At 37.7% G+C, this 22762-nt stretch overlaps 1 protein-coding gene across 4 annotated transcripts in view; it reads right to left on the reverse strand.

The window, feature by feature from the left end:
- The window catches only part of esyt2a (extended synaptotagmin-like protein 2a), a 70624-nt gene that overhangs the window by 40305 nt on the left and 7557 nt on the right, over positions 1–22762 (reverse strand). The window lies entirely within an intron of this gene.

Below are 22762 nucleotides of genomic sequence, written 5' to 3' on the forward strand. Positions count from 1 at the left end.
TTTAAAAAGCATCAAATCGTCTCAGAAAAGTTGCAAAAAAAATGTAAAGATGTGCATTAGCATACTTCAGAGATTTAATGATAGAAATAAATACTTTTAGTACCATAACTACATTATTTAAGGTAACTTGGATGTATATCTGCTCGCACATGTGCAGATGAGCTGATGGTATGGGTCGTACTTCCGGTACGTATCGGTAGTGACACTCCTGACACAAACCAGGATACTGGAACCAGGGATAAATAAAGTTGAGTCTTAGCCTAGGTCTAAGTCCAAATTAAAATGATCAGCCACCGACCTAAGGTCTTATTTCTAGGATGGTGTTCAGGAGGAAAGGAACAAATAAATGATTTAAAAACCTTTAATAACCCAGAAAGTGTGGCTAAAACTAAACACTGCTGTCAAACAATTGAAACAAAATATTCTGAAGACAGGCAATTTTACTGAAATTATTATTTTACCACTTGGGGGAAGTCACTGCCAGCTTTCAATGACACATTTTTAGACTTTCATTTATTTTACAATGTATTCTTTGCCAACATGAAAGCTTTAGTTGTCTAATACAATCCTAAAGTTGACCACCCACAATCATTGAACATATGGAAGCAATAGAAGGATGTATTTTCAAAATTACTTGAAAAATGAAAAAAAAAAAAAAGAGTTTTAGTCAGAAAACTGTTAAGGACATTTTTCTGCTGTCATTAAGGAAAATTGTCACAAACCTCATGTTTTATTTAAAAAGTATTATGCTGGTTCTTTGAGCCCTGCCATGAAGTTTGTGAAAAACTTTTACATTTCTTAAATTTACTCTGCAACTCCGACCCTCTGCTGTCTTCATTATGTTTGAGTCAGTTTCACAGCTTTTGCTCACATGAAGCCCTTAGGTTCTCCATATGAAGCTCTCCCCGAGGTTTCCCTCATTATTGCAGTGCACTACATTCAGCATGACCTCTGGTGTTCTTTTAAACAGGCAGTAATTTACCATTTTCTACATCCAAACCTTTTAGCTCAAAAATGATAGAACAGTTGTTTCACAGGTTTTAAAGCTTTACTCGGTACTGAACCACTGACTCAGGGAACTGCGTTATCGTTTTGCTCCTAGATTAACCTGCTAGCTTTGAAACTGTTGATCATAAAATCTTATTTATCATTTAGAGCATTGTGTGGGTTTCAGGGCTACTGTATTGCAGTGATTCTATTTTGTATTTGGCAGAGCGAACCTTCTTAATCAAACTTTTGGGTCCTCTGCTGCTGTTCTTCAGTGTGGGGTCCCACAGGGGTCAGTGTTAGGCCTCTTGCTCTTCTTCTTCTCCTCATACCTGCTTCCCCATGGTTCTATTTTTAGGAAATTCTGGGTTTGGGGCTTTTATACACATGACTCGCACATTCATCTCCCTCTTGAAAGGCCAAGACCTTCTAATTGGACTTACCGTTCAAATGTGTTATTAATATAAAGTTAAAGGATGGCTTTAAACTTTTTTACATTTGAACATGCAAAAAACAGAGGTGATATTATTGACACCTCCAACATAGATCTTGGTTCCCTGGCTAAATATATTAGACCGATTATCCCAAATCTGGGAGTTTAGAGTGATGCAGATCCTACAGTTGAAAAGCCAGATCAGAGTGATTGCAAATCTGTTCGTTTTTTTTTTTTTTTTAAAGATAGTAAATTTAAAGCTATTTACATCAAGGCAGCAATGAAACTGTGATTCATGTATTTCTTACATGTAGGCTGGATTAGTGTAGCTCATTGTATTTTGGGGTCAGTGATGCATCCATCAGGCGCCTGTCGGATTTGCAAAATGCTGCAGCCAAACTCAACTGGAATGAAATCTTCATTGGATATCTGTAGGTTTTAGGATACCTTTTGAAGTTATCATATTAATATTTAAATCTCTTAATATCTTGCCCCCTCTATAGTTACCATCCTATAGTTAATGTCTTTCTTTCAGATGAACTGTGATCCATAACCCTGCCTGCTACCTTAGGTTAGCCAACCAGCAGCTCCTTATTTTTTCTAAATCTAAGCAGAAACTAAGAGGACCTTGCCTTTACCTCCAATATTGTGGAACGATCTACCATAGCATGTCAAGCCCTAAGCCCTAACCACTAGGCCGCCACTCCCCCACTCATTTGAACACTATTATTACATGCAAGTTCAGCGGATTGCTTTGTAATCATGAGGAGCTAACCGCAACTCACTGTTCCTCAACTCCAACAATTCACTCTGTGTATTTAACTTTGCCACAAAAATATATCATCTAGTTCCCTTAAGAACATTAAAACCCAAATCTGAACCAGTAGGCTTTATTTTTAGAATGAAGTCACAACACAGTCTTCACAGATATCTGAATCCTAGAAATAACAACAGAGGCTGGGCGGCAGCACATGTGGAATATGTGTGATGTTTGACAAGAAATGATTCTGCTTTAGAGTCTGACAGGGTGTTTATTAGGGGTGGGTATTGGCAAAGAAGTCACGATTCGATTCGAATCACGATTCACATGCCACGATGCGATTCTATCACGATGCATCACGATACTTGAAATATTGCGATGCATTGTGATATTTTCACTAAACACTGTAAGAAAAAGATACAGCCCTTACCAGTGGCTGACTGGCTGGGTGTGATCTGGATAGTGTCTTCAATTGATACATAACTGAAAGCAACTGAATTCATACATAGCTGTATTTATTGAAATTACTTTTGGAGGTGTTGCAATGAAAACAAATACTGGACAGAAATATTACTATTACTGGCATGGACACACCAACAAAAAGATCTTAGGATTCATCAAACTTAAAATAACAAAATGAGGATAATCAGTCCGGACATGCTTATGACACAAAGCAGCAGGCGTCAACACATCCGCAGCGACATCTGCTGGACTGGAAGTTGTATTCCACTTGGTTTGATTGATGTGCGCCAACCATTAATGTATTTTATTTGTTCATTTTTTTTTTTTTTATAATCGATTCTTGCCTTCAAGAATCGATTCAGTAGATCACAAAAATTAGAATCACGATTCATCGATTTGACGATTATTTTGCACACCCTTAGTGTTTATGCAGCAGAATCAAAGCTGCAGTGGACAGCCAGGAGTTACAGACCCGTTACATAATAGACACAAGGAGGATTCTGCAGAAGTTTGATGTTTATAAGCAAAGGGTGTCAAATGTGATGTATTTAAAACAGGCTAAGGTGAGAAGATGCAGGAGGAAAGTCTATCACTCCTATCAAAGTAATACCTTTAGCAATCTCTACTGTTTCTAACAGCAGATCAAAGCTGTTTGTACTGTAGGGCTGCTTCGTTCTAACACACTCAAAAAAAAAAGAAAAAAAAAAATCACATTTATTTATTTAGTTTAACGAAACAAAAAAGTTAGCAAGTTGGTTTGAAAACATTAATTTCAGCAGATTAAAAAAATTTAATAAAAATAGAACTGGAAATTACAAAACAACATTCAGTCATCAATACGATCTTAAAATCAAATCAATTGACATAAAATTTTGAAAAATTTTTTACTATTTAACACAAACATTTAAAGAAGCTATTTGGAAGCACTGCAGGCCTCTTATTTCATGCTTCAGATGTCAAGTCATGCTGGATACTCCCTATTTTCCAGAAGAAATAAAATAAAATCAACTGAAACAAATTAAAGCAGCCTGAAAAAAAAATCTTCAAGGGAATTCATTTTACACCGTAATGCAGAATAATAGGGTTTTAAGTATTTCCCACTTAATTTATGCTGGTAGTTTTATCTTTGTGGGATAGTTCCTTTCATTATCAAACACATTTAATTCAACCTATGGATCAATCCATCTATAAAAGCCACGGTAGAACAGGATGTTTTATCAAATGTACATAATGATTACAATGTACTAGATTAGAAAAGATGACTGCAGTATTAATGATTGCTTTCATGGACCTCACAGTGAAGAAACAATTCACACAGCAGGAGTCGTAATCAAAGCAAACCTAGTTAAATTTGACTCGTATCATTTAGGACTGCAACTAACGAGTGTTTTGCTAATCTATCTGTCGATTCATTTTTTGATTAATTGATTAATAATATGAAGATGTTTTACAGAATTAAACCAGGTGATACTAAAACTTTTCCACTTGAGGAGTTTTGATGGAGCTTATTGATGGACTAAAAGTTTTTTTTTTTATTATCATCTTTGATGCAAAATGTTCATATATTTAACAGTTGTATAGTTACTGCTCTAGATGGGTCACTGTCAGCTGTAGGCATGTTTTTGAATCTCTAAACTCACGTTAATTGCTAATAAATGACTAAATTAGTTGATGATTATTTAAATAATCGATTATTCTGTTTCATTGTTTCAGCCCTACCACCATTAATATCCTGGTTGAGTAACCATCATCAAAATATACTGTAAAAGATGCATAAATATATCTTATTTATAATGTCTATACCTGTATGTATCAAGAAAGAGAAAAGCAGAATTTATCAGATAAAAAAAAAAAAAAAACATGAATCATTTTCTAACTATAATAAATGCTTTCTGGGTACTGCTTCTCTATATGAGGCATACAGAGAGCTAAAGGGTGACAGCATCAAATGTTTACTTAACAACCAACTTAAGTAAAGATAAGAACAGTCGAAACATGAATGAAGAGGACATTTTTCAACACAATTAACTGTAATAAAACCCGCTGCTACTTAAAACTGGTAATCATGCTAAATGCCTGGGGCTTTTATTTTAGTTTAAACATAAAGATAAGTTGCTACAGTAGGTCAACCCAAACACCTCCTGTGACCCAGAGTATTATGCGAGGAAGTATGTACAGTGTGACTCATGTTCACGCTGTCATGCATCCAAACATCAGCAAACAACCTCATCCTGATGAGAACATCTTCATTACATGCTGGGTTTTCTATTAAAGATTACACCCTGTGTGGTCTATGCTGTTCAATAGTGCAGAATCTTTTTTGTTTTTTTGTTTTTGTTTTTTACTTTGTAGACAATAGACAAAGTGAGAACAGAAAACTATTAGCCGCCCATTCATATACATAAATACTAAGTATGCAAAACATTAGCCGATTAATCGGATAAGTAAAACTCAGTTGATTTTAATAACCACTGTCTTATTTGCATCTTGTTGCTCTTTGTGTTCATGTTTCAGGAGGGGAGGGGTCAGCCATGGCGTTTGTTTGCAGATGTGACTGTAATAATCATGCAATGCAGGTTTTAACTAAAGCAGTGGAATTTATTGGCGGCTTGTTATTCTCCATTAATCCTGTCTAATAACTCACTCATTAAACATTTGATTGCAACATAAGCTCAAGCAGATCTGAATATACAGTAAAAGCAGAAAAGCTAAAAGAAGAGGAAAATAATTAGTTCCCATTTAATCCAACTGACTCCAGGAAGGCAGGGAAGTCAAACATGAGGTAAAAAGCGGCTAAACATGCAAATGAAAAACAAATCATCGTGTCTTCTGACAGTGTGTTCCTAGAGGTTTATTAAAGGTTAAACAGGAGGTAAAACTGCAGCAGATACTACTTTAGTTTAGCCTTCAAAAGGTCTCGACAATGCCAACATCCATCAAGAAAGCCGTCTCTAAAATAAAAAGAACCAACAAAACAAGTGATCTGAATCAAACATAATTCATTTGGTCAATGTATATAAAATTAATACAAATTATTAATTTAGTATTTTATGACTAATATAAGCAGCATAGATGAGAAAACAAAAAAATCAAAGCAAGGAAAGGTTATTTGAATTGCACAGTACATGGACAATTCAAAGTGCTTTACAGGAGTTAGATATTAAATAGAAGAAAAAGAAAAGCAGAAGAAAAGCAATTAAGATTAAAAACATGATAAAAGATGGTAGTAAATAAAAAAAAACAGTTGGATCAAAACTTTAAACTAATAATACCTCAGTTAACAGTTTAACTTAAACAGTCTAAAGCAGTTCTAAACAAATGGGTTTTTAACTTTGTTGTTGTTTTTAACTCAGGTTTTCAGCTCTTTTCCAGTCTTCTGGGAGTTTGTTACAGATAAGTGGAGCATATGAACTAAACACTGCTCCTCCAAAAGCTAACTTTCTGAGAAGTTAAAGCAACTAATAAAATGAAGTGGTATGAAGTAAACTTTTTTTTTTTTATACAATAAAATGGAAAATGCAAGAAGCAGATTGGAGGAAGAATGGTTAAAACAGCCATGTTTAATCCTTTTCCATGACTTCAAATAAAGTCATGGGAAAACTAAACCATCCCTTGTGGTTTCTGCAAGATTCAAGATGGAAATATGCAGGAGTTAAGTAGAGAACTATATAAAAAAAAAAAAAAACAGGATTTGAGGCAGTTTGTTGATCCTTACTTATTAACACATTACCAAAAAAGGAAGGATATCAGCAATAAATGTAGAGAAGCCACTGCCGTGACCAAACTTTTATTTTAGGTTAGATCAAGCACATTCTGCTTTTGAATTCAATCTGGGAAAGGTTTTATGACTAATTTAGGTCCAAAAGTTAAAATATTGGAAAATCTGGAAAAGGAACTGGACCTCTCAGTAAGTTTAGTCACTTTAAAGTCTCTTTCTCACTGCGATTAGCAGGTAAATGCTGTTTTTTCAAACACGGGTGGACCCGCTAACAATTAGCATTTGGCTCCCTTTTAATTGGCAAAAAAAGTCGGCTTAAACCCCCTCTGGCAAGCTATGGCCCCTGTCCCCCTACTGCTGCATGTCTGGTGACACCATCGCGCTTAGCTTTGATGAGGTCACCAGTGTGACAGAAATCACGCAAGAAAACAATGGAGCGCAATATGGAAGGGAGCCAGGGCGCAGTAAGTGTGCTTTATTTATTGTTGTTTTGACTTGTTAGATCAGAAGCGAGTGGTGCAATGTTGTGACGTACATTCGTTGTGCTCCATGGTATCACGTGAATTAGCAGGTTCTGATGTTACTATTGTATGCAGATCGGAGCCTCGCCCCTTTCAGTGGTAGCTGTTCCCACCACCATTACAAGGTGATTATTTGCAGGTTTAAACAGGGTTTTCAGCCATCAGGAAAAAGGGGTTTAAAGCCAGGCATACGATGTATGGTATATTCAATCATTGTACTCATTTACAGATCAAACTGTACAACGAAACTGCAGGGTTTAAAAGTTCACAGCTCATGATGCATGTTCTTACTCTATACTGCCTGATGTCTAATGTGATCTTACTGCTCAGACTGCACGTCCAAAAACCACACCTCAGACTCACCGCCGAGAGGTGCTGCCGGTCGGACTTGCAATCCGGTAGAAGAAAAATACCCTTGTTTGCACGCACACGAGGTTCTCGTGGACGCTTTTAGCTCTGCTTTAACAGCAAGATTTGCACACAAACACCTTACGATGGCCGGCTGAATTTCAAACACGTTTGATTTTCTCCTGACCTTATGATTCCTGATCAGGGGGTGGTTGAGAGGCTGATAGCCCCTCGTAACCCCCTGTATACTTCATGGCGCAGGACGCACAATGAGGCTGAGACTCGGCCCGATCCAAAAAAATCTTGCACGACTGAAAAATCGGCCTGAAAAGGGCAAAAACTCATACAGTGTATGCCCGGCTTAAGATGGCTGGCACCGTGACTTAGGTTTGCAAAGATACGTCTAATTAAACTAGAAAACATTTTGATAACTACATCCTCTAGATCAGACATGGGCATACTACGGCCCGTTAGGCTTCTTAATCCGGCCCGCCAAACTTGTCCAAATTACCCTATTTTCACGACTGTAAGGCGCACATAAACGTCTTTTTTTTTTTTTTTTCTCAAAATGTGCGGTGCGCCCTATGTGTGTTGTAACTGCGACTTTTGAGACCACCATGCACCATGCAGAACTCCTCATCTCCTCATTGAGGAGATGATGAAAGCGTGGCTGAGGGAGGTGAATGTAAGGAGACCAGGTGTTTTTTTCCCACTCATCACCCTCTCTGGTAATCTGTGACTCCATGCGTGCCCATCTCACAGCTGATGTGAAAAACATGGTGAAAGAAATGAATGCTGTGCTCGCTGTTATTCAACCGCTTGACATCAGTGTGAACCGGACGCAGCAGGCGTATGGAGAGATATTTGTGCCATCGGTTTGAGCGCGCAGGAACCAATCCGAGCGCGCAGTGAGACAACACGCGCGCGCGCAAAACCGGTCTGGCGCGCGCTCAACTCTGAAAAACCCTCTCAACACACTGTTCTCGCGCTCAGTTTCATCTCTGCGCGTGCTCGAATCCGTCTCTGCTCGCGCTTGCTCTCCTGCTCTCTCTCTGCGCTCAACACCAGCTGTGCGCTCGGCTGTTTCTCCGCTCGCTCGACTCTCTGCGCTCGCAACTTCAGCAATGTATGTAAATGAACCATACCATCAGCCAATCACACCCAGCTTCCTTTCATCCAATGAAAGCATTCCTTCCTTCTTCTTCTTTTCTATCATGGCGGTTCGCAAGCAACTTCAAGGTGCATACCGCCACCTACTGTTCATGAGTGTGTAGCAACATTGTTTTACATCTATTAAATTCTATTTTTTAATTTTGCATTCTGAAGATAACTAAATAATGCTTTCCTTAATCTATAAACATCCTTTATATTTCCTTTATTTCCCAATAATCCTTTAAGACTCCATTCTTGGCCTGTCATTTCAACTACTCTTCTCAATTTTTCCCTTTCAGGTTCATATGTTTTACAGTTCATTAATATGTAAGCATTCGTTCCAAATACTACATCCGGTTAGATGAAAAAAAATAAATAAATAAATAAATAAAAACACAATCAGGAAAATCAAACTACTCTTACAGTTATTTTGTCAACATTCCTAAGATAGTACTATAAAATATCTTGAATTATCTCAAATAAACTTCAGTAAAACAGTTATTAGATCATTGCCTCATCCATCTCTTTTACCTGCTATTGACATGGATTTAAATTTGATGTTTTAAAAGAAAAATAAGGAGGATATTTCAGGTTCCAGTATGGTTCAACAGTATATAGATAATGTTTTGGATCATATTGGCCTTACTCTTAGCTTTTGTGGCGGGTGTTTCTTCTTTTTGTTGTTTTTTATGGAGGTTGGCAAACAACAATTACCGCCACCAACTGAAAAATCCTGTTTATCAAATTATTCTTTTTAATATATATAATAAAGAATAACCCTCTTATTTAGAGTCCATCTGTAAAAGGTCTTCTAAATAATAATTGTTAAATTTCAGATCAGGTCTGCTGTCTGAATAATTGCGTTTAAATTAATATAACGGTCGCTGATCTAAAATCAGAGCAAACTAAACTTCTTAATGGAACGATTTCTTCAATCCATTGTAAGGCCAATATGATCCAAAACATTTCTCCTTTGTAGGCTGAATTCCATCACTGATTCTTTTACCCGATTTAAAAATAAATTATGAAACTAAAACAAAACACCATTCCTAATATTGGAATATTTTGAAGCATCCATAAAAAATTTAACATATCCATAATATTTTTTATCTATATATTGTTGAACCATACTGGAACCTGAAATATCCTCCTTAATTTTCTTTTAAAACATCAAATTTAAATCCATGTCAATAGCAGGTAAAAGAGATGGATGAGGCAATGATCTAATAACTGTTTTACTGAAGTTTATTTGAGATAATTCAAGATATTTTATAGTACTATCTTAGGAATGTTGACAAAATAACTGTAAGAGTTGTTTGATTTTCCTGATTGTGTTTTTATTTATTTATGTATTTTTTTTCATCTAACCGGATGTAGTATTTGGAACGAATGCTTACATATTAATGAACTGTAAAACATATGAACCTGAAAGGGAAAAATTGAGAAGAGTAGTTGAAATGACAGGCCAAGAATGGAGTCTTAAAGGATTATTGGGAAATAAAGGAAATATAAAGGATGTTTATAGATTAAGGAAAGCATTATTTAGTTATCTTCAGAATGCAAAATAAAAAAATAGAATTTAATAGATGTAAAACAATGTTGCTACACACTCATGAACAGTAGGTGGCGGTATGCACCTTAAAGTTGCTTGCGATCCGCCATGATAGAAAAGAAGAAGAAGAAGGAAGGAATGCTTTCATTGGATGAAAAGAAGCTGAGTGTGATTGGCTGATGGTATGGTTCATTTACATACATTGCTGAAGTTGCGAGCGCAGAGAGTCGAGCGAGCGGAGAAACAGCCGAGCGCACAGCTGGTGTTGAGCGCAGAGAGAGAGCAGGAGAGCAAGCGCGAGCAGAGACGGATTCGAGCACGCGCAGAGATGAAACTGAGCGCGAGAACAGTGTGTTGAGAGGGTTTTTCAGAGTTGAGCGCGCGCCAGACCGGTTTTGCGCGCGCGCGCGTGTTGTCTCACTGCGCGCTCGGATTGGTTCCTGCGCGCTCAAACCGATGGCACAAATATCTCTCCATACAGGCGCAGCAGAAGCAGCGAGTTTACATGCAAAGTCAATGGTTGACGCGCGTATAGGTGCAGCAAAAGGTCCCGCAGCGCGTTTTGAGCAGCAGGCGCAGTGCGTCAGGATCGTTTATCTGACACGCCGGAAACGCGCTGCTGCTGCTCGAGATGGAAGAATTGAAGTTTTGCTGCTGGAAGCGCCGCATCAACCAATCAGAGAAGCTGATCTGGGAGCTGACAGCGAGACAGACACAGCGCTCTGATGACACATGATATTACGGCAAATGAAAAAGGCTGGATGGATGAGGAGATGATGAAAGCGTGGCTGAGGCAGGTGTATGAGGAGACCAGGTGGTTTTTTCCACGCATCACCAACGCTGTTAATCTGTGACTGAATGAACGCTGTGCTCGCCGTTATCCCGGGAGGTCTGACAAAGGAACTTCAACCGCTTGACATCGGTGTGAAGCGGCCGTTCAAAGTAAGGCTGCGAGCGGCGTGGGAGCGATGGATGACCGACTGACCACAGTTTCATGATAAGTGGAAGGCAGCGCCGCGCAAGTTACGCCACCGTTTGCGGATGGATTGTTGATGCTTGGGGTAACGTGTCTGCTGGCTCTGTTGTTCAAGCTTTCGCAAAAGCAGGTATTATTTCTGAGGAGCCGCGCTGCACGGAAAGTGACTGACAGCGAAGAAGAGGAAATTGGCATGTCTGATTTAGCGCAGCTGTTTTATTCAGAAACAGAGGATGATGACTTTGATGGGTTTGATTAATACTTTGTAATAAATACTTGAATAAAGCACAATCATACTCAGTTTTGCTCCCGCTCTATTTTTCTACCTGAAAACTTAATTCAACAGCAGCCTCTGGGCGCGTCTCCTCCTCTTCACCGCGGTGGCTGGCAGGTGTTTTTTCATCTAAATAATCTAAATCTTGCAGCTATATTTGCTGTGATCAGTGGGAATAAAGTAGTTTTAATATGTTTTTAAGTGAGAAAGTCCAGCTGAAAACTTAATCATTGCAGTCAGTTCATCCAGATTATCATCATGGCTATACTATGTCTGTCGGAGGCGCTCAGACCCCCACATACCAGCGGTGCACTGACAGTAGGAATCCCTTCATCAGCAGCATCTAGGCTGGGCAGCCTCCGGGTTCACCGCGGCGGCTGGCAGGTGTTTTTCATCTAAATAATTTAAACTGCAGGCACCAGGATACCGGTAATAAAAGCGAACATATTCCGTCGGCAGGTTTCAGGATTTTAAGTTAATTTAGGAGTGATCACAGCGCTCTGTGTCATCAGCGATGTGTCTGTCTCAAGGCCAGCTCGCAGGTTTGATTAATACTTTGTAATAAATACATGAATAAAGCACAGTCATACTCAGTTTTGCTCCCGCTCTATTTTTAAATACGCAGTAGAGGTATTTAAACGTAGTAGAGGACATGTACCTGTATATAAAAAACGCGCCCTATAGTCCGGTGCGCCTTATGTGTGTGTTAAATACAGAAATGGGACACATAACTGAGACTGCGCCTTTTAGTACGGTGCGCCTTATGGTCGTGAAAATTGTCTGTTTTTTTATACATTTCAATCCCCAGGTTTAATTAATGACATTGCTTGTCCAAATGCTCCTGGCCCGGACCTTCTGTCAAATTTTAGAACCCATTCTGGCCCGCAAGTCAAAAAGTTTGCCCACCCCTGCTCTAGATAGATGAAACCAGATTAAAAGTCAACACAAATATGTCCCTCAGGCTGTCAAGCAGGAAGTAGATGAGTAACGACTGAGTAGTTTTGTAGCCCCTCACAAGAAAATGGTGAAAAAACAAAAAAACGAAAATGCAACAACAACCATTTATTACTTTAAGTCCCATGGGAACTAATTCCATTTTCATGAATCAGGACTAACTCATAAAACCAGTTGCTCACAATGGAAGAGTTCATTGTAGGGCAGATGTTTTTCTTAGTATGGGACAAGCGAAATATAAAGTTTCTATATGTTATAATACCAGCATGTTATTTGATAAGCTGTAATCCAGTGTCTTTCCAAACACAAAATCCATCCAAACTTGCTGCTGTACAGCAGAAACAAGCATTGCTGGATTGTGTTCCATCTGCCTGTAGCAACACACCCACAACAGCACAGACTTCCACATGTTTCGATACGCAGAGCTGTTTTTCTAACCTCTTTAAAGGACAAAAAAAAAAGGGAATCAGACTTGAGGAAAAACGATGACTCACCACAGACTAACTTTTAGGTGACCAATCAACAATTAGCAGCATCTCTATTGGTGCTTCTACTAAGAGTCATGCTTCAGCTATGCACCAGCTGCTTGGAAATCCTACACTTTACTTCAGCCACACCTCCAGAGCAAAATCTCAGATTGAGAACAAAGAACAGGACCTTAAAAAATGTTCACTGAAATAAAAAAAAACTTGCCATTCCTCAACCTTAAGATTCCAGTAAGGAGAGAGACAAAAAATGTATCTGCTTAGGCTTTTTACCCATCAACCTGTCCAACAGAAGTGAATCTAAATGAAATGCAGCCTAAGTGCTTTTAAAAAGTGTTATAAACCTTTAAATCTCTGCCTTATCAGGTTACAACTACACTATTGGTATTTTACAAGAAAGACCAGCATAAAATAGTGCAGTACTGTAGAATGAAAGGAAAAAGTCTGTAATGTGAGACGCACATTGTACTCAGACTTTTGCTATTTCAGTTTTTTAATTTGTAGATTTACAGACACTATTATTGCTTATTTCTCTTTACAAAACAGCTCAATCGCCTCAAAAGTGATTAGAGTAAATATGTTAAGATTAGTTGCAAAATCTTTTCCCAGATTCTGGGTTGGATTTATGTCCAGACTTCTCTAAGAACTGATTACACTGCTCATACATCAGAACAACAGTTTTTCGTTTTTCAGAATTGCCGCGTTTAGTTTCAGCTGTCACTAACCACTAGGCACCCCAATACCAAAAAAAAACTGAACAGGATGTAAGCCGATGACTAACTGGGTGTGTTTTGAATGCAACTTTTTGAACTTGTACAATTTTCAATTTACTAAAGCAGCAGAAAAAATGAAAAAAAGAAATGCTACTCTTTCCATTCCACTTCACACCAATGCACTAATTTGTGCATTACATTTGTACTATGAATTTACCTGACAGGTGCCAATTTTCTTAAAAACCTGAGTTTACTCTGTTGTATTAGGAAAATTTTTTATATAACACGAAAGTCTATATATTTGTAAGAATATACAGAGTTAAAACATTTGTACATTGTTATATTCAACTATTTACTGTGCAAACTGTATTAATTACTGACTAAATTACCCAAAAATAAGGTTTTCTTGCAAAGTGCTAAGCTTATTTATACATAAATGTTTAACAAAACAGGACCCTATTAACTTATTGCATAAAAACAAAAATGAATATGTGTCCAACATCCTGTCTGATAGCTTAGATATGCTACTTTATTTCAATGAAGTGGATATAACTGTTATATAGTTTTCTGTTTTAGTGACATCAAACAATCTGGTGGAAGAGATTTGTACCATTAGCAGCACTTTTGAACAGGTTGTTCTGGTTGCTCTAAGAGGAAGATTAAAACTTGATTCCGCGAAGTGCATTAAATCACAAAAGCCTTCCCAATCTACCCTGCTTGTTGTTAGCATGTCTTCTTCTATAATGTTACCACTGTGTCAAAAGCCCTCCACTTTCATCACATCCTTGACCTTTGAGCACAGAAGAGAAGTTATGCTGATCTGTGATGTGGCACAGCAAAATATGCGCTATTTAGGTGATTGATTCTGTACATTTGATGCCACTCAACAGTGTAAATAATCTTGGACCGGACGCTGGATCGATCTATGTGTCTGCTATAGTAGGCCTCTGCTTTAGCGTTGCTTCCCTTGCAAATGACAGTGAGGCTTCACTTAAAGGCAAATTTATGCTTCTGACACATAGCCTCTGCAACCGTCAAATCTGTCTCTGCTAAGAGGTTCTGTAACCGTCGTCGCGCACCTCAAAAGAATCCCTGACTACTCGTCGGACGGTCGCAAACCCACGCAGACTCCAAGCGGAAGTACGCAGACAAAAAGCAGCTGTGATAGGTTCTTGGTATGCCTTTCTGTCTGTGTGGTTGTCCTTCTCGATTCAGTGCTGGGGCGTGCCATTTTTAAAAACTGAGGAACAACTACAATGGACAACTACGACGAAAGGTTAATCGGTCTTTTTGCCAACTCCATTAACAGAACGTGTTCCTCTTCGATGTCTAGCAACTCTAGATCCATCTCTGTGACCGTGATATCTTCCAGACACGCCATTGTTGTTTTGGAAAATAAACACTCCTGTCGGCACTGCCCAAGTTCTCGAGACCATCCGCCAAAATTCTCGCAAGTTCTCGAATAGGCTCCCCCTAGCGCTTTGGTGGGAAACTGCTATGTGTCCCTAGAAATTTGAGACAGACGTTGCTGAAGCATACCAGCAAAACTGGTTCGCAACCAGACCCAAGCGACATTTGATGTGTGCGGTTGCAGTAGTATAACCTGCCCCTAAAACTAAACAACTGAGCCCTCTAGTCCAGTGATTCCACACCAGGGTTACTCATACTACTAGTGGTCTGCGAGTGCATTGCAAGGTGTACATGAAAATATTTATTTCTTAGGTAGTAAAATAAAATGGGGCTGGGATCTCTTTTGTTTTTTGAGGACCCAATTGAAAAATTAAACAAGCTTTTATCAACCAAAGATTCAGTTTTTCATATACTGTATGTTTGAGTTTGCCTTCAGCTTTTGACACCCATCAAAACCAAGCAGAGGAACAGACTGGATGTAAAGAACAGCCCGCTAGCAGCGGTTTTTCGTACTGAGCTATCGGAGCTCTTCAAAGCAGCTCAGGGGTCTTGATGACAAAATAAAACTAATGAAGTCAGTCTGACTATAATTTTTGTTCCGTATTTTGTTCCCAATTCATCAATTAAATGTGATTATCAAGGAGTTACATAGAGGAGCTCCAGTTTTATAAATACAGGTTTATAATGTGATTTTATTTTTGTCTTTATTTTGAATCCTTACAAACTTCCAGAAAACATATTAATGCTGTTTCTTATTTGAGATGGAAATAATAAAATGATAAGAATTAAATGCTCAAGTTAAAAGATTAAGTGAAATATATATTTTTTTTAATTTTATAATCAGCTATTGTACTATTCACTTTGGACAATCATCAATACTTTTGTCTAAGAGAGATACTCATGGTAAGACAAAATGCCCAAAGACGTACATAATTTAAAAAAGGCTCGGAAACACTGTTCTAGTGGATGGCTGCAACATTACAATACTGAACGAACCATCAATTGATCTGATGGAACAAATTTTCATCTATTAAACAATGAATCAAAAATTTATTACCAGTCAAGAATGTGTTTCCATTGATATTTAAGAGGCAATAAAAATCTGACGAGACAAGCTATGAGGGAATGACCCAATCCATGTCATTTGTGTTAATGAAGTGTTATATTAGTATGTAGCAAGCACAAAGTAGTCCATAGTTGTTTAGTACTATGGTATATACCTTCATTTCAGTATGTAGAGTTCTTGGAAGCTGCCACATTAGAGCGGCCATCAAATGATAATGCAATTGCAACATGCCATCCACTAAACAGGTTAGAGTAAATTATTAATGGTCACTCCTACACCTTAAGCACTGCTCTCTGTCACAAAATGTATGGTTCAGAAAGACAATCCATGAAAAGCTGAATTTCACATTCAAAACTATTTGGTGCTGCTAAATCTGGTGCACATTGTAAAAAAGCCAAATGTTTCAATTGACAGAGTACGGTCTGGTTTAAATTTGGTTACAGCAGGATGTTTGCTTTTTCTTTTGCAGCAAATGTTATCAAAAAATTGAATCTGTATAATAAGATTATCAGACAGAAGTATATCAATCCACTAGGGTAATGCTAAGGCCATGTGGAGGTCAGGAATAGTGTGAGGCTTCTCTGGGGAAACATCTGTAGATAAAGGTTTCCTTAGAGACATCCCAGAGTTTATATTTCACCCCTTAATCTTTAAGTGAAATTACTGACAATACAAAGAGCTTTGAAGAGAATTGGGTTAGTTGATGCATTTTCAAAGCATAACAGAGGGAATTCATCGTTTGATGCATTTAATAAACTCAAAAATCTTTCTGGAAGTTCAAGGCTTGATTCTAATCATCATCATTTTCAATATTTTGTCCGACAAGAAAAAAGAAAATATTTAAATAATAAGCATGTAGACTCTTATTTATTCTCATTCAGATTATTTTAAACACAACTTCTTAAAATAAAAATCACAAAGAAAGAACAATGACCTTCTACTCTGACAGATATTCTAGCTGGATAAGATCTGGTGTTATTTGAGTCTACACTATGTTTTAATACAGCAGGACATTTTCCAAAAACAATGCCAGGCAAAGCCTGCTTTCAGCCAGCTTTTCAGACCTTAACAAAAATAAATAAAGGACATAATCCCATAAAGAGTCCATTGTAGCTATAAAAAAAAAAAATAAAAAAAAAACCTACGGTGCCATTTATGGAACCTTTTCCTCTCAACCTGGACACACTAACGCGTGTAAATCTCTAGGTCGTAAATTGTTTTATTAAAGTTTACCTTCATGGCTCTATACCAAAGAAGTCTTTAAAACCATACTCTAAACAGTAAGCATTATTTAGCTGACTTGTGTCAAATACTGCTGATATTCAATAAATATAATGTGATTTTTAAGACATAGTAGCACACTAGTTTACAGTTAGTTTACAAATAAAGATAAATGTAAACTATTTTACAAATAGTTTACAGTTTAACTGTAAACTATTTATTTAAAAGTATTTATTTTATCTAAATGTTTAAAACGTCCACTACTCACACATAAAAATCAAACAGTAATAAAATATGCATCTTGTATGAAAATTAATCATGATGTTCGTAGCAGAAGATAATGTTCTCTGACCAATAAACTCAGAGTAGCTTCTGTATGACATCATATTGGTCAGGGATACGTGAAGGCCAGCATATAGACTGCATTCTTAAAGTTGTTTGGATACTTTAAGTGTTTATAATTTACTTTACACTTTTTTCAGCATTTTACACAAGGAAAATGCCGTCATCATGAAGGTTTGTCTTATTGGCGCCATAAATAGAGGCATTTATCTCTTAGTGATAACCATGGCTGCTCTGCAGAGATCAGAACCTTAGTTAGCAGTTCACTAAATTTACCAACCAGAAAAAAGAAAAGAAAAATCAAACTAGACAAGTGGTCTTTTAAATTCAATGAGCCATTTGGACCTGAGCACAGCTAAGTAAAAGTTTAAAATATTGTAAGGCTTTTTAATAAAACACACAACCCATTATTTTTGCTATACCTACCATAAGAAATCTGTTGCCACCTAAAAAAAAACAAAAAAACTTGTATTTTTAGATTTTAAAATAAGGAAAAAATAATTTGAAGATTCATAAAGATATTCACTGTGAACAAAACTTATGATAATAAAACACATTACTTCCAAGCCAATGAAAGAAAAAATATTGCTGGTTCTTTTAATGTCATAATGTCAATGTTGTGAAAATTCAATTGGGATATTCCTTATAAAAACCAGCAAAGCTACTGGCATTTAATATTATAGTACATTAGATAGTTCTTTATAGCATTTTTAGCCACTTTTGAGAGCCATTGTAGACAAAGCTTTCACACCAAAACCTTTGAAGCACTTTAATCATGCAAGACGCTGTTTGTAGAACAGACTAATCTGATGTGAACCCAATGTGAAACCTTGAAATGGACCCAGGTGGAGTTAAATGGCGTTCTCTTTAGGCTTATCGGGACCCTTGAGTAGTTTGCTTTCAGTGCGAATGCCAGCCAGGCAAAAGATGTGAGGTAAGAGCAACTTCTGGAGTAGAAGAAGGTGTAGAACAAATCAGGATATTTAAATAAAAGATCAAGTAGTTTGTAATGTGTAATAGTGAAGAGGTGCAGGTGCTAAACTACATTTGAACAACAGGTAGCAACAGAAACCCCATGAGACTGACTTTCTTCTTTATTTTTCCTTTTCTTCCTGATCAGCCAAATGCTGGGACAATTTTGAGCCTAAAACGATCCATTGTAACTTAATTACACAGTTATGAACACAAATCGCTTAATCTGTGTCAGTTTCTTTCTTTTACCACCCTCTGGATGAATCACCGGACAGGACCAACAGTGTGAATGCCCCCTTAATCATTGCTAACTGCTAGCGGTGAGGACAGGAAGGTAATATTTTTTTCCTCTGCACATAATGAGTACAATACTGTTTTAAAGCTTCTCGTGTGCAGTGATAAAGTCCCTAGTTGAGCTCCATGCAGCACTCGGCCGTCTTTAGTGGTTTTAAGGTGCCTGCATGACTTCTACTGCTTTCTGAGATGATGCATTCAAAGGACACATGAAATATGTCTGAAATATTTCAGTATCTCTGCTTCAGATCGTCAGTATTTTCAAATAGGATAGTCCTAACGCCCACTGCTGTCATACTGGTTGTTTTTGTTGTTCCACCTGCGAGAAGCTGAATCTCCATTAAAGCCTGCAGGTAGTTTGAATAGCTTTAAATGGAAGCCGCCTCCCAGTGAGCTTATTAAGCCTATTTGGCTCCAGGGAAGAACCGCAGCTCTCTATATTACAACACAACAGGCCATCTGTTTGAGCAGGCAGACTATTGTTTAGTAGATTCACGTTAATGTCTGTATTTTTTCTCACCTACTGCTATGTTTTAGATCCACTGCGATGCAGCGGGTGTTAAGAGGAAAGGGAAGAAGGTGTTTAGGTGTGGTTCAAATTTCTATGTAGTTCAAACATTTCCTCTTAAAATTTGATGAATGATGACAAAAGTCTGCAGTATCAAATGATCCTCATCTCTGTCCACAGCATAGATGAATGGGTCAAACAATCGTAGCTCTAAGTGAAAAAGAACAGCTGAGGCTCTCTCTTTTCAACTAACATTGTTTCTGTTTCTTCTGCAGAGCCGAGCCCGGCCCATTGGCACTTCGAAAGGCACGTGAAAACTCCACCCATGCCGTGTTATACTGGTGCACATATTAAAGAGAGGGAGGAGGAGAGGAAGGAGGAAAACCGCTCCACAGCGCTTGCTGCTGCTTGCTGAACACACTGACTGTTTCCTTGAAGGTTAACAAACCTTACAGGAAAAAAGGCTTTTACACAGTTTAGCTACACTTTTCTATCCTCAGCCTGGTCACACCCAATAATTATTCAGCTTAACCAACCTCCTCTGACTCAGACTTGCCTTTACTTCACTGCAACTTTGAGAAAACTGAATTATTTATGCACCTGATCAAAAATGACTCAACTTAAACCTTTAGATATCAGAGCTTATTAGGCTGTTTCTTAATGCTTTTTTCCTAAGCACAACTGCACCTATTAGACCAGAAACAAACAACAGAAGGAAATAATTGTACCTATGTAATCTGAATTCATTTATTCACCAAAATCTACTTTATTACAATACTGGGCTCAAATCTACAAAAGAAAACCATAAAATCTAAAAATGAGTACTTCAAGTAATGTCCTAATAGATAAAGAATAGACAAAACCTTATACTTATGAAATCAATAATAATTTTATAAAAGTAGAACAAAAGGTGTTCATTTTGGGGACAGGAAATAGAGTAGAACGTTTTCAGGGGCCCTTTTCCCAACCTTAGGGTTACTCGGTTCAATCCAGCTTATTTCGATCTTTACAAAAGACAAATTGAGTTAAATTAGATGGACCGATCCTAATTTTGGTAAATACAGTTGAATTGATCCTTTTCATCAAACCAATTTATGCAGTCAAGTTTAGTTTATTATTAAACCGTGCTCTAGGATGTGATTGCTTTGAATCTTTGACTTGCAGCATTAATTCTTCCTGGATGCGCGTGCAGCGACAGTGGACTGCATTGTGCATATCTCCAATCTGGAATAGAAGTGATAAAACTTGCATAGATTTTCTAAAATAAATTAAGAAACCTGCATAGAAATATCAAAGTTTCGTTAAATAAATAGATGCCTCCGGCACTGGTAGGTTAGCATATTAGAAAATAAAAAATAGAATAATATCCTGCTAATTCAGCAGGAACATTTTCTAGGCTGGTTAGATTAAAAAATCTGCTAAACAACATAAAAGTTACAACATTTTTTATGCTTATAACTGATCCTGATGCAGTCATTTTATATCCTGACAGTCAGAGTACTTTTTGTCCCAATACAACTTTTAAAATATTGAACATTTAAGGTGCCTCAGAGATATTTAGGGCGTGAAGTTGGAAACACGGCACAGAAACTTATGGGAAGGGATTGTGATTCTAGTGACGTTTGTTTTTTGTTAAAAAGCCCAGAGGGAGTTGCTGCAGCCAAGACAGAGCATTGCTGAGATAGAAAGGAGATAGAAAGGCTGCCTGCAGTATGCAGACTGAGTCCAACTTTGCTTCAAATTGCAACTTTCACCCACAGCAATGCATTGTGATTTGCATTAGAGAGGGACATGATTTGCATTGTAGAAATTGAGTAGAAAGTATATTTAGGTTTTAGATTTATCCAAATTTATCAAAGGTAGTTTTATCCTCAATTTTAGTTGTATATCGATGTGTTTGGGTTTTTTTTCCCCCATCATCTTGACAGAAAATACAGTCTTTATTTCAACTGCAGTCTTTTAGTTTACCTGTCTGACCTCATTCCTTCACCATGCCCAGACAGAATCCAGGAACCTCAGAGTCTCTTCTTCAGGTTCAGAGTTTAGTTACCTACTTCCACAACATGCTCCATACAATTAGCATCGAAACATCACATTTCCTATACATTAGCATCATGATCATGCGTCCGTTTGTTTTACCCAAATAACTGACGTCCACAGATAGCATTCTTGTAATGCTCCTCTCTGCTCTGTTTGACATTAGGCACCTGGTTTTCCATTCTATGTGGATCCAAAGAGTTTGGTTTCATCAAGTAAAACCAGGGAGGAAAAACAGAGATGAAATCGAGAGATTTATGACCGTGGAGGAGAGTTGCACATAACAGCAAAGCTGCAAAACAAGAAGAACAACCCGGAGCAATAGAAACTGAGTCGCCCTTTGTTTCCAGACAGCAGTGAGTAAAAGAGCTGTTTGGTGTGGGTTTATTCTCTCAGCAATGAAAGTGTGCCATTACTACAACCCATCCACGCTTCCAAACTATGAGCTGCAGCCCACACTGCCTATCAGACCTCATACCAGGAATATTTGCTGATGATGAGAGAACTGAGGCCCTCTGCCAATGTTCATGGTGTACAATGAAGGGTGCATTTTTTTCAATGTTACACATCTTAATGCTAACATTTTACACTTCACTGAGTCTAAACTAACTTGAGCTATATGTCTTTCTTAAACCACTGGGTTTATTATGTCCATTCACCCATTGTTGCTTTAACAGCTTAAGCTCTTCTCAGAGGGCCTCTCACGTGGTTAAGGAGAATGTTTATGGGTAGATTTTGACCACCATTATTGCCATTACTGGCATCTGATAATGATGCCCCATGAGGGACAACCTTTGAAGAAACAAGCCAATGGGAGGAGACCCCAGGAAAGACTGAGAATTAGTTGGAGGCTGTGTATTACTATATATCCCTTGTGAGGAGAGAGAAAACCTTGGAATCCCCAAGAATTGCATAAGAAAGGGAAACAAACCTCCAACAAACATTAAAAGCTAAATGAATAAATCTTATAACATTTTTTGGCTGGCTTACATAACCTTCAGGTGTCTGCAAGAAATGAAAATGGATATTTTCTTTCAGCATTATTTTCAAGTAAAATCTGTCAAAAGTCAAGAAAAAAATGGCATCAAGAGAAGGAAAATATGAGTTTTATTGAACGGTGTGGTAAAGGTCTAGAACTAATATATGAGACAAAATCTGTGGATCACCTGAAGTTCTCTGTGAAGGGAATGCTCTCTTCATGCCTGTGTTGGTTGCCAATAAACACTGGACATTAAATCAATGTTTGCTCAGACGGTGCGTTCAGTAACGTGTGTTCATCTATTTGCATATATTTGACGTAGAAGAGAAGACGATATGGGAAATGTTGAGATATCCTTGATCAAACCTCAGATACTGGCTGAGCTTCAGCAGGATTGTCTGAACAAAATGGTCCAGGAAGGCTTTGAAGAGTCCAACATCCAGTCTGGGAACTGTTAGATCTATTTAATATTGGAGTGAAACGGAACGCATTGCTAAATTATCCTTTAATATGGGGAGTATGATGCAGTGATGAGACCAGCAGTCCCTAATACCGCTGTTACATGATCAAAGGACACTGGATATCTCGAGTCTAAATA

This window comes from Cyprinodon tularosa, unplaced genomic scaffold (genome assembly GCF_016077235.1).
Source record: "Cyprinodon tularosa strain WSP-4 unplaced genomic scaffold, ASM1607723v1 ctg329, whole genome shotgun sequence".
NCBI classification, from domain to species: Eukaryota; Metazoa; Chordata; class Actinopteri; order Cyprinodontiformes; family Cyprinodontidae; genus Cyprinodon; species Cyprinodon tularosa.